Source organism: Parasteatoda tepidariorum, chromosome 1 (genome assembly GCF_982258835.1).
Source record: "Parasteatoda tepidariorum strain Cologne lab strain chromosome 1, Ptep-v5.0, whole genome shotgun sequence".
NCBI lineage: Eukaryota > Metazoa > Arthropoda > Arachnida > Araneae > Theridiidae > Parasteatoda > Parasteatoda tepidariorum.
The window spans coordinates 67,824,454-67,839,348 of NC_141755.1; the positions used below are offsets into that span (position 1 = coordinate 67,824,454).

Here is a 14,895-nt window from a genome sequence, read left to right on the forward strand (position 1 = left end):
ACTTAGCTTCTGAGATCATCGAATCTTATTCGAAAAAAAGAACTAGTTTTTGGAAAATTTTAAGTAAAATCGGAAATAAATTTGCATTTTTGAGATGGTCTGTATTTCGTATTTTCATTTATTTAACGGTCCATACGCTGTATACATAGCATGCATGAAAAACACGAACTGCATGTCTGAATACATGAATCACTTGTCTACATGCTTGTTTGAGCGCATGTCTGTATATACGCATGTTTAATAGCGCATGTCTGTATACATGAAAAAGGTTTGTTGTTGTGCATTGAGCACCAGATTTGCTACTCTAGAAAAAAATTTTATCAAAAATATTGGCAGTGCTAATCTCAGGATGTTAACAGTGGTACATTTAAAACTTTTATATAAGATTATCTTTCTGAATCAGCATTTCTGAAATAAATAGTGGTCCGTGTTTGACATAAGCTGAGCAATAAATATAAGCAACGAATGTATGCAATATATAGCAGTGAATGCATGCAAATAAACTAAGGAAGCTAATATGCTAAACTCATGCAAATGATTTACAAAAACAAATTTGTTGAACTAATGTCAATGCACTACAAATACTAATATGCAATGGATTTTAGGATTGGATATCAGTTCCAGCAAAATTAGCAATGGAAGAGAGGAGGGGATGACAGGAGGACATCGAAGATCAACAGTCTCTAAAGAGACCGAAAATGAAAATAATCTTTCCGGATTTTAAAGCAAACTGACGGAAGGACTTACTTCTTTGGAAGGAAGTGAAAATAGCTTATTTAAAGGTATATTCTTCTATTTGTTTGAGTAAACCCCCTGAAGACTTTGGAGACATTCGAAGCAAGTGCGTACCACGTGTCTGCATCCTGGGAGGTCAGTAACCCCCACCCAACTGCATCGAATGTTTTCAGAAGACCCCCTTTACGTTATCAAAGAAGGAGTGAACCCCTTGAAGAAATGTCCCGCTAAAAGAAAGACAGGAAAAAAAACAACATGGAATTTGAAGAACATGCTATAACTTAGATCAGATTATGTAACACCGACTGATTTTGAATTTGTAACTAAGAAAGATATTTGAAAGGTTATTATAAAGCAAAGTTAGCGAAGATAGATTGCCCAAATAGATTGCCGTTAAAACGATATCGAAATTGATAATTTTAGGAAATTTCTGGTTCATTTATTTTGATAGTGAAGAAAGTAAATATTATATTTATGTTTGAGTAAATGCGAATTTTTAAAAGTATAATAATTGGGTAATTTAACCGAACCTTTTATGCTCGGGTAGCCATTCTATAGCTTAACTTAGAATGCATTACTTTACCTTGGAGGCATTCTTCGACTGAATCAGCTACTTAGCACAACAATGATATACTTATTTTAAAAAACTGTAAATCTTTACGTAAGCTACTCTTGGAAAATTGTATTCAGATTGGATTTATAGACCGGTACCTGCTTCAGTAGGAGAATGCCTTCAGAGGCTGAGTAATGCGTAGCTTTAAACTACAGAAGGGCAACGTAAGTATTGAAGGTTTGGTTGGATTATTTTGAACATAAGCAGAAGTCTGTAAGCAGATGCCTATATTTTCAATCACTTTATTTAGGTTAATTTATTAAAATTAAAGTTTATAGAGTTTATTTTTTTATTATTTTTTCTTCACTTTTTTACACATACTCTAACCCACATTCTTGTTTGGCAATCGAGTTTACAACTTTCTAAATTCCGAAAAATTCCGTTTCCCATCTGGTGATTTTATGCACTTCCACTTCGATTTTCTAGATTATGGTCTTCGTCTGACTTGCTGCTGATTTTTTTTTTGTTCTTTTTTTAGTGTGATTGTTTACGATAATTAACCATCAACTGCTGTACCTGCTCCCGCACTGACTGCACGGTAATGCCCCCCTCCCCTCTGACGAAACTGCCATACATGTCAGGGTATTCACATTTCTTTTTAATATTTTTACGTTTTGATAGTTAGGTTGCTATTTCTTACAATGCTTTTCATAAGGTGATACTTAATATGTGATTTAGTATGTCTTTCGTGCTTAAGGTTTTTGGTGGTTTTCTCCTGCTGTGTTAATCCTTTTAGTACTCTAATATATAGACATACATATATGATAATTATACATATATATATATATATATATATATATATATATATATATATATATATATATATATATATATATATATATATATATATATATATATATATATATATATATATATATATATTCTGTACATATTACGCATGTTAATATCTTATGTTAATTAAAAACATGTCTTTGCATTGATGACATTATTTTACAGTGTTAATGAAATAATTACTTCATTATGTACAGTGGTGCCTTAGAATATTTCAGTAATTTAATCCAAATTCGAACAACAAATGAAAACGACAGAAAGCAAAGTTTTTAACACCATATTTATTATGACACATTTCATAATTTATCTTGTATTATGCAAATTTTTATTATGTTATTGAAAGTAATGTAACATCCAATAGAACACAGGGACCATCATTCGCCATCATTCTGCGAAGTGAAAGCGAGACATCATAAAGAAGATATCTTTATATTTATTAGAGTAAACGTTAAATTTTTTGATAACCTTTTGCTGGTGTACTTCATCAACTGTGCGAGGTTTTTTTCTCCCTCAAACTGAAAAAAAAAGGAGTTGGATAAACTATCATATCACATTTGCTTAAGTGTATGAAAGTAAGAAAAAATACTCGTATAAGTAGGAGAATTTATATTTTTTTTTGAAAAGTATTTTGAACTAAAATTTTTAATCTATAATAGATATTTTGAAAAAAAGAAAAGAAGAAATCTCGCGCATTTGCCTTTTTAATCTGATATCTTGTCATCCATATATATATATATATATATATATATATATATATATATATATATATATATATATATATATATATATATATATATATATATATATATATATATATATATATATATATATATATATATATATATATATATATATATATATACATATATATATATATATATATATATATATATATATATGAGCAATCCAAGAAAATGCAACATATTTTGTTATTTTTTGATTTTCTTTCAAGACACTGCCCTTTTGTAAGCAGAAAATATATATATATATATATATATAATTTTTTTTTCTGCTTACAAAAGGGCAGTGTCTTGAAAGAAAATCAAAAAATAACAAAATATGTTGCATTTTCTTGGATTGCTCAAAACTTGTCATTCCATTTAAAAAATCAAAAACTATATTCATTGAGAACATTTTCTCAAACTTTGTTGTAAATCTGTTGCAGATAGTACAAGTTAGAGATACAGTATGTAAGAGAGACGCAGTTTTGAGTAAGTTAAGTTGAGTTAATAATCTATTTAAATGTATAAAATTTTTCAACTAACTTTAATGTATCAATACCAGATGTAAGATGTTTCTGTAACTTTTACATTTTTACGAAAACTAATTCAATATTTTATTGCAATAATCTTAAAAGGATAAACTATCAAAAAGGCAATGTTTTTTTTTTCGTTTCATTTTTTTAAAAATTGTACTGGCCCCCCCCCCTTAGGGCAAATCACTAAAATTTCACACATGGAAATGAACTAAAAATGGAAAAACCACTTGATAATTTAGTTGCAAATTTATTAAATTTCTTAAAAAGTAAATAAACTAATAAATAATTAACAAAATCTAAAAATTTTAGAAATAAATAAATTTTAAAAGTAACCAATAAAAGTTATTTATTCAGAGTTCTTAAATCTATAGCAATAAATTAAAATTAAAAAAAATCGTCATCAAATCAAAATCGTGATAAAATATTATCTCCCAAGGCAAATAAATTTATTCTCAAAACAATATTCCAGAGTTGACGATTTTATCCTGAAACCATACCGTATATGAAACGATAGTGTCTGAATTCTATTTTATAGGCAAGACGATCAAGGCAAATTAATAGTGAAAAGAGAGATTGTGCTCAATTCGTAGACCTATCAGTAGCAAGATATAACTGATAAATCTAATGATATAAGTTGGGATGGGTATAGTATTTCATAACACTCCCGACCTATATTCCAGCAATAAATCTTTGCGCTAGAAACATGAGAAAAAGTTTTGTGACATTTTCTTAAACAAGATAAAATAGATTGTCTTTACTTTATTAACGGAGATAACTTTTTAATCATATTTGTGCCGGATAAGACACTTTTTTTCAAATTAGGTGTCATCACTTAATTACGTCTTTATAACAAAAATTATTTATTACATAAATTGTTGTATTTAATACTAATTCTTTCTTTTAAAAAAAAACTAATTAGAATTTTTTAAATAGAATTTGGCATTTATAATTACAATATATAATTAATAATATCAAATAATAAATCACATTAAGTAATAATAAGTGATATTGTAAAATGGTAACTGAAAAGTTAAAATGAACAAATTGTTAACTTTTTAATCATATTTGTGCCGGATAAGGCACTTTTTTTCAAATTAGGTGTCATCACTTAATTACGTCTTTATAACAAAAATTATTTATTACATAAATTGTTGTATTTAATACTAATTCTTTCTTTTTTTAAAAAAAACTAATTAAAATTTTTTAAATAAAATTTAGCATTTATAATTACAATATATAATTAATAATATCAAATGATAAATCACATTAAGTAATAATAAGTGATATTGTAAAATGGCAACTGAAAATTTAAAATGAACAAATTGTTAACTTTTTAATCATACTTGTGCCGGATAAGACACTTTTTTTTCAAATTAGGTGTCATCACTTAAATAAATCTTTATAACAAAAATTATTAATTACATGAATTTTTGTATTTAATATTAATTTTTTCTTAAAAAAAACTAATCAGAATATTTTAATAAAATGTAGCATTTATAATTACAATAAATAATTAATAATATCAAATAATAAATTACATTAAGTAATATTAAGTGATATTGTAAAATGGTAAATGATAATTAAAAATGAACAAATAATTTACTTTTTAATCATACTTGTGCCGGATAAGACACTTTTTTTTTCAAATTAGGTGCCATCACTTAATTACGTCTTTATAACAGAAATTAGTTATTACAAAAATTGCTGTATTTAATTCTAATTTAAAAAAACTAACTAGAATTTTCAAATAAAATGTGGCATTTATAATTAAAATAAATAATTAATAATATCAAATAATAAATCACATTAAGTAGTATTAAGTGATATTGTGAAATGATAAATAAAAATGAACAAATAATTAACTTTTCAATCAGGTTTATGACACTTTTTTTCAAATTATTGTAAAATGGTAAATGATAATTAAAAGCGAATAAATAATTAACTTTTCAATCCGGTTTGCGAAACATTTTTTCAAATTAGGTATCATCACTTAATTACGTCTTCATAACAAAAATAATTTATTGCATGAATTGTTGTATTTAATACTAAATTCCTTATTTTTTTAAAAAAAAATTAATTTAAACTTTCAGATAAAATTTTGCATTTATAATTGGATTAAACAATTAATAATATTATATAATAAGTCACATTAAGTAATATTAAGTGATATTGTGAATAAAATGGTAAATGATAATTAAAAATAAACAAGTATTTAACTTCGTAAAGTAAAAAAAAATTAAAGGAAATACTTCCAAATGTCTCTTCAAATTTTTAAAATTTAATTATTTATTTACAAAAATAATATTTAATATGAATTGTAATATTTTCTTCAAGTATTTAACAATAACTAAAAAATATCATTCATTCTTATGTACAAATTAGTAAATTTTGAACAACTAAAATTTGTCAAAATTATTAATGGTTTCATCACAGTGATTGTAATTTTTATTTTATATTTTTATAAAACAAAAATTACTGTGTCAATAATATTTTAAAATTTTTAAATTAGAAATAAATGTATATTTAAAATGAAAATTTGTTATCAATGATACATGCCACATAGATTGAAAACTAAGTAATAGACAACATTGGGTAAAAAATTTTTGCTGCATTTATACAAATACTTGATTTTGTCTAATTCGGGTGTGGAGACTTCAAATTTAAAATTAGTTTTGCATCAAAAGCTGAATTTTTTAAATGACATTTTTAGTCTATTTTTTGTCGAAATGCACAAGTTTAAGAACATTATGTATAACAGTGAGTCCTGTAAATGTAGCGACTAATTTTTAACACATCATCAGAATTAAACTGTACATAGGTACCCATGCCGTCGTTTTACGCAGCTAGAGGCGATTCCCTTGAATATGCTTTGATGCTTCGATGCTATATTAATCCTAATGACATGCCTTAACTCCCTTAGATGCTGATTTATTAAGTTTGTTCAAATACTTATGTGACCACGTGGTATATATGACGTTTTTAAGCTTGCACATTTTGAGGAAAAAAAATAGACTAAAATTATCATTTAAAATGTAGCTTGTAGAGAAAAATTGATTGCAGATTTGTGTAAATATCCGTCAAAAATTTCATGCAACAGAAAAAAAAGTGTTTTCCAGTGTAATAATTGAAATATTATTTCATATGTAACAATTACAAATGATATTTCATATGTAGCTTACTACAATTCATTTGAGTGACATTTTAAAAATATTTGATAAAAACATTATAACTATTATTTTTAGTAAAAATTTATAATTTTAATAATAACTTGATAAATTGTTTTGATAAGCATAACAGAATTAAAAATTTTCTATTTATAATATATGATATTAATAATATATAATATTATATATCATAAATACTACAATACAATTAATAAATAAACACAAATATACTATTTATAATATATAATATTAAATAATATTAATAGCAATAATTAATAATCAAATGATGAATTTACTAGCGCAAAATTTACGAGCGACATTTCAAAATAGTTTTCAGCATTCAAATAACATCGTTACAAAAAAAATTTATTACATTTAGAGCCTAAACTTCATATCGATAATTTAATTCATATTTCATTGAACAAAATTGATAATTTAAACAAAAATTGTCAATTATGTTTATATAATATGGTTGAAGAATAAAAATCAAAGACTAATTAAAGAAACAATTCATGAATTATTCAGAGACGTAAGATTATATTATATTTTATATAATATAAGGATATATAAGATTAGATATATGATATATATATAAGATTAGATGTAAGATTATATAGATATTTTAAAATAGTTATTAGTAATAAATGTATTTCTAACAACGTTTATAATAACTTAAATTGTTTATACTAATAATAGTTTTATTATGTATAACTGTACAATAATGACATTTACATGCCTTGAACTATGTCATCAATTGCAATGAAAAACATTTTAGTGTATCTCAATAACAAAAATGGTGGAAACAACTTTACGCCAAAATGGGGGACTTGGATGTGAACTAGCACAGAAGTGGTAGTTCACTACCAAGAACCAAGGAAAGTTTCTGACCAAGAATGTTCTTTTAAACTATTTGGTGTCAATTAGAAATCTCCATTTTTGTTATTTATTAAAACTAAAACTTATAATTACTGTAAGATATGATACACATAAAAGCAAGTAAAGTTATTTTTTCAACATAATATAAAGAAGATTATTTAAGATTAGAATATATGTATACAAGAATATATATATAAAGATTAGAATATATACAATATTTCTTAAAATAAAATCAGTTTGTCAATTAAACACATGCATACAGTACAGAGAGAATATTAATATTTAATCTTCTCGATTTAGGCTTAAGAAAACTGAAATGAGTGGAAGTTGAATATTATAAAATTATGTTTAATACAATTGTCAGTCAGATTTATGTAAATCTTAAGAAAATGATACATGATACATCTTTATCATACAACTAAAAACAATTTACCTGGATTGTTTCACTAATCTATCCCACCAGGAGATTTAAATTAATTGGCAAATAATCGACCTTACTCTCCCGTGGGTAGTAGGATCAATAACTAAGCCTAGTTAGGCTTCGAATCTGCCTTTATAAATTAAAAAAGTTCATACCTTCAGAAATAATGTTGATAATTAAGTAAACTCACGCATTATGTGTAGCTGGTTTCCTCTGTCATCGATTTCTATCACAAATAAAAATAATTACCTTTATTTTCCAAAAATAACGGAACATTTAAAAACGATAACAATACCCGACCTGCTGCCAACTATGAATGCAATAAATACATCTGACCTGGTTTAAGTTTTATCACTAAATGGTGTTTAGATTTAACTTCACCTTTTAAAGTGTATATGAAGGCTAGATTCGGTATTAACTTGAAACAGCACATTTTTAGAGATTTTCAACACCAAATTCAGATACACAGTTTTAATAACGCAGGGAATAACAAATACTGCTTCATTTTTAGCCAAAGCTGGGTTCTTTGACTGCAGGAGGAAAATTGAAAGTGTTCCTATTAATCGACACTTAAATTTTTTCTCGTTTGATCAAACAGGATTTGAAGTTCTTAATCCCATCTTACTAAAATATGATTCGTCAAATTTTGATATTTTTTTTGTTTCTCCTAGTTTAACTATTAATTTACGGCTCCTAATGAATCTTTTTAGGAACATCCTATAACACAAGTTGTCCCTAAATACAGAGCTTGCATACAAAACTAAAACATTTTATTTGTTTTTCCAAATGTGTATACTTTTGAAAAGCATCACCCATGTCTCTATTACGCAAGTAAGGGATGGAAAAATAAATTTTTAAAACTAATATTTTAATATTTTACTTTTAAATTTATGTAAAATATGTGAAAATGTCTTAAGGCATTATTTTGAATCGCATAATATTGTTCAAGTCGTTTTAGATTCTAAGAAATGTTTTTCTAAAATAAGACCGGTCCTTTCTATATACTGTTCTATATACTTTCTATGTATAAATTAAAAATAAAATAGAACTGTAAGGCATGTGAAATAAGTACTTATAGATATAGTATTACAGTCATATGAAAATCATCAAACACTTGTCTGTTTTTATTTCAGAAAAAAGGAGTTAGGAAAAGACACAAGTAAGTAAATTGTGCTCGTGAAACATTTTTTTCCTGCAAAGACGAGCAGGTGTTTTCTATGTAATACACCCAACAAGGCTGTTAGGCACTTTAAAGCGTTTACTTTTATATGTATAAACACATTAAAATCTATAAACATTTAAAACACTTCCTCATCATAGAAAATGTACGTTAAAAAAAATTCTGTTGTAATTTTCTAATAGACTTTCTCATTGTAGTAAATTTTTAATGCCTAAATTTTTATGAATGTATAAATCGAAAAAAAAAAACTTTTTTTGACAAATAAAGTAAAAAAAGAATTTTTAAAAAAAAATTAAAAAAAGGGCCACTCCAAAGCCAAAATTTCAAAAAACTTCTTCATTTTTTGCTTTTTTATTCAATATAATCAGTTTTCCCTAAGCGGAGAATATTTCTAATTATGTTCATAGATTTTCATTCCTGACTATTAATATAGTTTCTAAAATCATGAGAATATTGTGTTAAGTAGATTTGAGGCACCATTTTGCTGCTAATAGATTTAAGATGCCGGGTTCTGAAACAAAAATGATAAATTGTGATATTGTTGAACAAAGATTTAAAGCGCATAAATTTGTTGAACATAGATTTAAGTAAATTTTTTTAATAGAAATAATCTATTTGCAATAAAAATTGCATTAGTGGTAATACGTCAGTTTCCGTGTCAATGAGAGAAGCTAAAGACAAAAATAATAAAAGCAAAGCTGGAAATCATTTTAAAAGTTTCAGTTTATGTTTACTTAACCCTTTGTATCACCGCGTTACATATCTGCAACATGCATGAAAATTAAATCCTATAATGAGGTGAATTTACCTATAAAATCAAACTAAATTCAGGTAAAGAAAATATTGCAAACTCGGGGGGACCAAGTCTTGGTGCAGCTGCCAATATTATAATGCGTTTAGCAAGAATTGTTCCACGACATAATTGCAGGATATACAATTTTTTTACAACTATCCCCTTGATTGTATATTTGGCTAAGGAGGGATTGAAAAATGTGGTGTGAGACCTTGTTACCATAGAAACAACAATTTCAAAATTTTTCACATGAAGTTTTAAATATATTGCAATTTTTGTGCTATTTTTCACGATATTGGAGATGTTCAACAAATGATTTTTATCTATAAATTTTTAATTTTAAGGTCTTAATTTTTTCATTATTTTTTACACGCTTAATATGATGTATTCTAACATCCACGTAAATATTTCTTAAATCAGAGTTGTCGAGTTACAAAGGGTTAAAGTCTCCTATTTCTTCCAAAATTTTAAAATTTTAGTGTTATCAGGGTTTAAAAGCTTTGATTTTTGTATAGAACTATAATTTTTAAAACCTATTAATGAAGAAATTCGTTTTAAACTTAGCTTAACCTTTGAATACATATAACCTTTTTTAAAAATTCTTTCACTGTTAGCTTCATCGAGTTAGTTATGCAGTCGTTCGACTCATCGTGAAAAAATACATTTTCAACAATACCTCACTTGTCTAGACAGAAAAGTCAGATGCGTAAATAGGTATAAATCAAAAATTACAAATTTTTACAAAAAATCTGTATGAATCTTGTAATTTATAAATTATTAACTGTCCACTTTTATTTTTCAATTCCTTTGATTCAGCATGAAAATACGCGTAATAAAGCAGTACCCTATTTGTTTAGAAAGCAATATCAGGACGATATATGATTGTAAGTAAAAAATTGCTCTTATTATAAATAAAAACCTTAAAAACTTCTAAATTAATAATCTTTTTTGTATTTTTTAATTTTATCTTACTAAATTAAGTATAAAAAAACATAAGATGCAATGTCTTAATTGTAAAGATAGAAATGTCAGGGGACTAAATAGGTGTAAATAAAAAAAAGTGTACCTTTCATTCATGAAACCTCTATAGTTTCTAAACATTTAATTTTATCAGCGAGGGCTTTTCAAAATTCAGCGAAAAAAAATACGAAACACTTCACTTATCCAGATAATTATGAAATAGGTACAAGTACAATTTTGCTCTTATGTTTAATACTGTTTAAAATTCAAACTGCTAGTTTCATTGACTCTGTTTTTGTCTTATGCTGATAAAGTTTTCAGTAAATGATATAAAAATTGCAAGTTATCAAGTAGACTATTGTCAAATTTCATCAGAATTTCGCAATATTAAGAATACATGCTTTCAGCTTCGTATGTTTTCTTTCCTTTTTTAATTTTAAATTTAATTTAAATAATTTAACAAAAATATCTAATAATTGTATTAAAATTAATGAAGCTTAAATTCAATCAATTAGCAAAAATATTTTTTTCGTGGAACCCAATGGAGATTTTAATTTTAGTTTTGTTAATAATAATAAGTTTTAAATAGAGTTAAAAATTCAAAATTTTATCTCATAATAATTAGAACTTCGTAAAAAATTTTATTTTTAAAAAGTTTGTTTGTATATTTTGATTCTTTATCTGAAACTTTTTCTACTTTGTATGAACGAACGACACATATTATGTATACGTTGTCCAGATTACGATGTATATGTCGTAATCTGAAAACCAATAGCTTCCTGAAAATAAAGAAATAAATATTACTTTGAATAAAATTCGATATAAGACTGTATTATAAACTTAGAGCTAGCAGATAAGTATATATCTTTACAATCTTCATGCTACAAAGATTTAAATGAAGATAAAGTATCAAATTTTAAAATTTTTGTTTACTCCAACGTAAATATTTGATTATTTACAACTTAACTTACTGCGCACTTTAATTTTAAATTAAAATGCCATTTCTTATTGCTTTAGTTACTCGAAAATGTTTGGTAGTTTCATACTCTATAATAGTTCATTATAATTTAGTCAAGCTGGAAATTTATCCAAAAATTTTTGCTTTGGGTCAATAATGTCAAGATTCAAACTTTTTTTTTTTAAGAAAAAGTAGCAAAAAAAGTTAATGCAGACAACATTCAGAACCATTCATCAGTTTTGTGGCATCGCAGTAATCATAAAACATATTTAACTCTTGGGACGTAACAATTTCTAAGTTTTTCCCGAAATCCCGAAAATATATTTGTTTGTTGTGACGACAATTAGAATCAATTACGATAGTTTTGTCCATGTTTAGATACTGATTAATAATATATATATATATATATATATATATATATATATATATATATATATATATATATATCAATCAGTAACTCATAGTTTAATATGAATTACTGAAACGCAGATTATCCATTGACAGTTCTCAACAATTCATATTGAGTTTTTTATTAAGTTCAGTAATTCTTAGGTTTTAATATTTAAAAGTAAATCCTATTAAAGTAGTTTATGCGTTGAAAGTTTTGCTACGCTACAATTTTTGCAAAATGAAAGCCGATTCTAAACGAATAAACAAATGTAATTTTAAGTTTAATGTTAATTTTATCAACTAAAATTTATAATACCAGTTTCTTAAGTCATGAAGGTTAAAATAACGAATGAATTTTAGATATGCATACACACATTTTGAATTTTTTTTGTTGTGAAGTTTACTGATAATTATTAATTATTTGTAATTTATGATTAATAATATATTTTAGAGTTAAAGCTAAAACCATTTTTAGAAACAGCAGCTGAAGTACCTTACATGATTTTATGATAAAGAGCATAAATTAAATTTTATTATATTTAAATCTAGGATTACTTTACCCTTTGACGCAAAATTTAAAAAAAAAATCTTCTTTTTCTTTTTTTACATTATTTTGTATTAATTTAGGTTGAAATACATGAAAAAAATTACATTTAGCATTCTTATAAGCTATGGTTTTCAAATACAGCATGACATGCCGATGACTTTTTCTAAGTTGAAAGTAAAGTCTTCAAAACGCTGCTCACTTCCAAACAATAATTTTTCAAATTTGCACATATTTGCAAATATTTAGATCTAAGAGAAACAGTTATTCATCATCGAAATTTCCGTAATTTACAAAATCAATTACTGGTACATTTATGAATATGAATGAAATATTTTCAGACTGATTATTTTTTTTTTTTGGATTTTACATTCTAATACAAATATAATTTCGCTACTCAAACAGATTTTTTAAGTTTGTTTCTAAACAAAGTAATACCAAAAAAATTTTTTACTTATAATTAGAGCGTCAGAAGGGTTACTTAATAAATAATGATGTAAAAATACAAGACTTATTCATGTGAACAAATTTCGGTACATTAATAGCTATTATAATCATTAGAAATAATTCAAAGCATAGTTAAAATACTTATTTCGAAAATTGTTTTTTCTTAATCATTACAATTTTCGATAAAATCTATTTATTTATTCATTATTGAAGTAATTGTGAACGCTTTTTTGTCTTCTTTGACTCCATTTTTTTGTATATTTGTTTTAAGTCAAATCACATTTAATAAAAAATACAAAACTGAAAAATAAATTTAAAAGGTTTTTATGCCTTGCTCTAAGGTATGATAAAATCGGTTCTACAACACTTATTAAATTTTATCACATTTTATAAAACCATACTTTAGTGTAAATTTTACTAAAACCATTACCAAAGCATTTCTAATAAAATCACCGAGCTTTTTGGTGCTCGCATAGAGCCAGAAACACGGTAAATTTACCTTATTCTGGTAGTTTCGACCATACTTTTTTTTTGTTAGTGTATAAAGTAATTTTGTATCGATTCCAGTGTTTGTGAATGCAGAGGAATTTTAAATAAATCTCAACTACCGAACCGTAACATCTTAATGAGAAATATTACTCAATTGTTCCGTGAGTGTTAACTACAATAACATATTCGATAAAAATTATCAACGCATATCACACTTTTTCCTTTTCAAAAGAAAAACGAAGTCTACAGTATTTCGCAAGCAGGTTGAGCTACTGTCGAAAAATAAGATTCATATTTTTAGCTTACGCCAGCGTAATAGAGGCTTCTTGTAAACGTTCTGGGAATTTATCGTTTACTTCTTTAAATTTTATTTTTCAGTTTTTCTTAGTAAGACAAAAATTGATTTTATTGATGTCTTCTTCGAAAAAAGTGAAGTAACAATCATTTGAAAAGCTGATAGAAAGCCTTGCAATTTCATTTCTCCTTAGAAACAGAATTTTTGAAATGGCGTATATTTAAAAACTTAATTTTTTAAAAAAAAATAATTTTTACATTTTTATTATTTTTTACATTTTTTTAACAATATATTTTAGTTTATCCGGTTTTTTTCATTTTCTAATGTGTCGTGAATTCTGTATAATCGTGATATTTTGAATTATTCAAAACTATACAGAGAAATAAATTCTGGTGAAACTACCGAACTGTATAATAATGACGTTTCTAGTATAAAAAATAATTTCAACTTTTGTTACTAAAACCAAAAACAAACTTTATTTAAGAGATTCAATTGGTAATTTTTCGTTCAAAATACAACAGCGCACTGTAAAGTCTGACTTTCAAAATTGTAGCTCTTATTACGACACGTTTAGTAAGAAATACAAAACTGAAATGTAAATTTAACCGAATGAATGGTTTTTATGTCATGCTCTAAGACAGTGTTCCCCAACCTTTTTATCACCGAGGACCTGTCAACGTTTGATAATTTTACCGCTACCCGTTGGGGGGGGGAAGGTGTAGACTATTTTGATTTATTAATTTTAATTCAATTGTATTTAAATATACCTTCAAAATAAAATATAGGTACACCAAAAAAATAAAGATATAGGGATTTAACATTTTAGCTTACTAGAGCATTAAATCAATGAGAACCCTGAGCTTGTTTCTTGCAATGAGACGGTTCCATCTGGGGGTAATCGGAAACAATGATACATTACAAACATTAAAAAATTTATGTCACTACCTTCGGGGGCCCCTTTCTTTTAAATAAATAAAATT

At 25.6% G+C, this 14,895-nt stretch overlaps 1 long non-coding RNA gene across 7 annotated transcripts in view; it reads right to left on the reverse strand.

Annotated features, from left to right (window-relative positions):
• Positions 1-2,400: 2,400 nt before the first annotated feature.
• Positions 2,401-14,895, reverse strand: part of LOC107456535 (uncharacterized) — a 101,057-nt gene continuing 88,562 nt past the window's right edge. For 6 of the 7 annotated variants that reach the window (XR_015434596.1, XR_015434598.1, XR_015434595.1 and 3 more), the window contains one exon: positions 2,401-2,655. This is a non-coding gene — a long non-coding RNA (uncharacterized LOC107456535). The remainder of the gene's footprint in view (positions 2,656-14,895) is intronic. The other variant, XR_015434601.1, reaches the window with a different exon arrangement.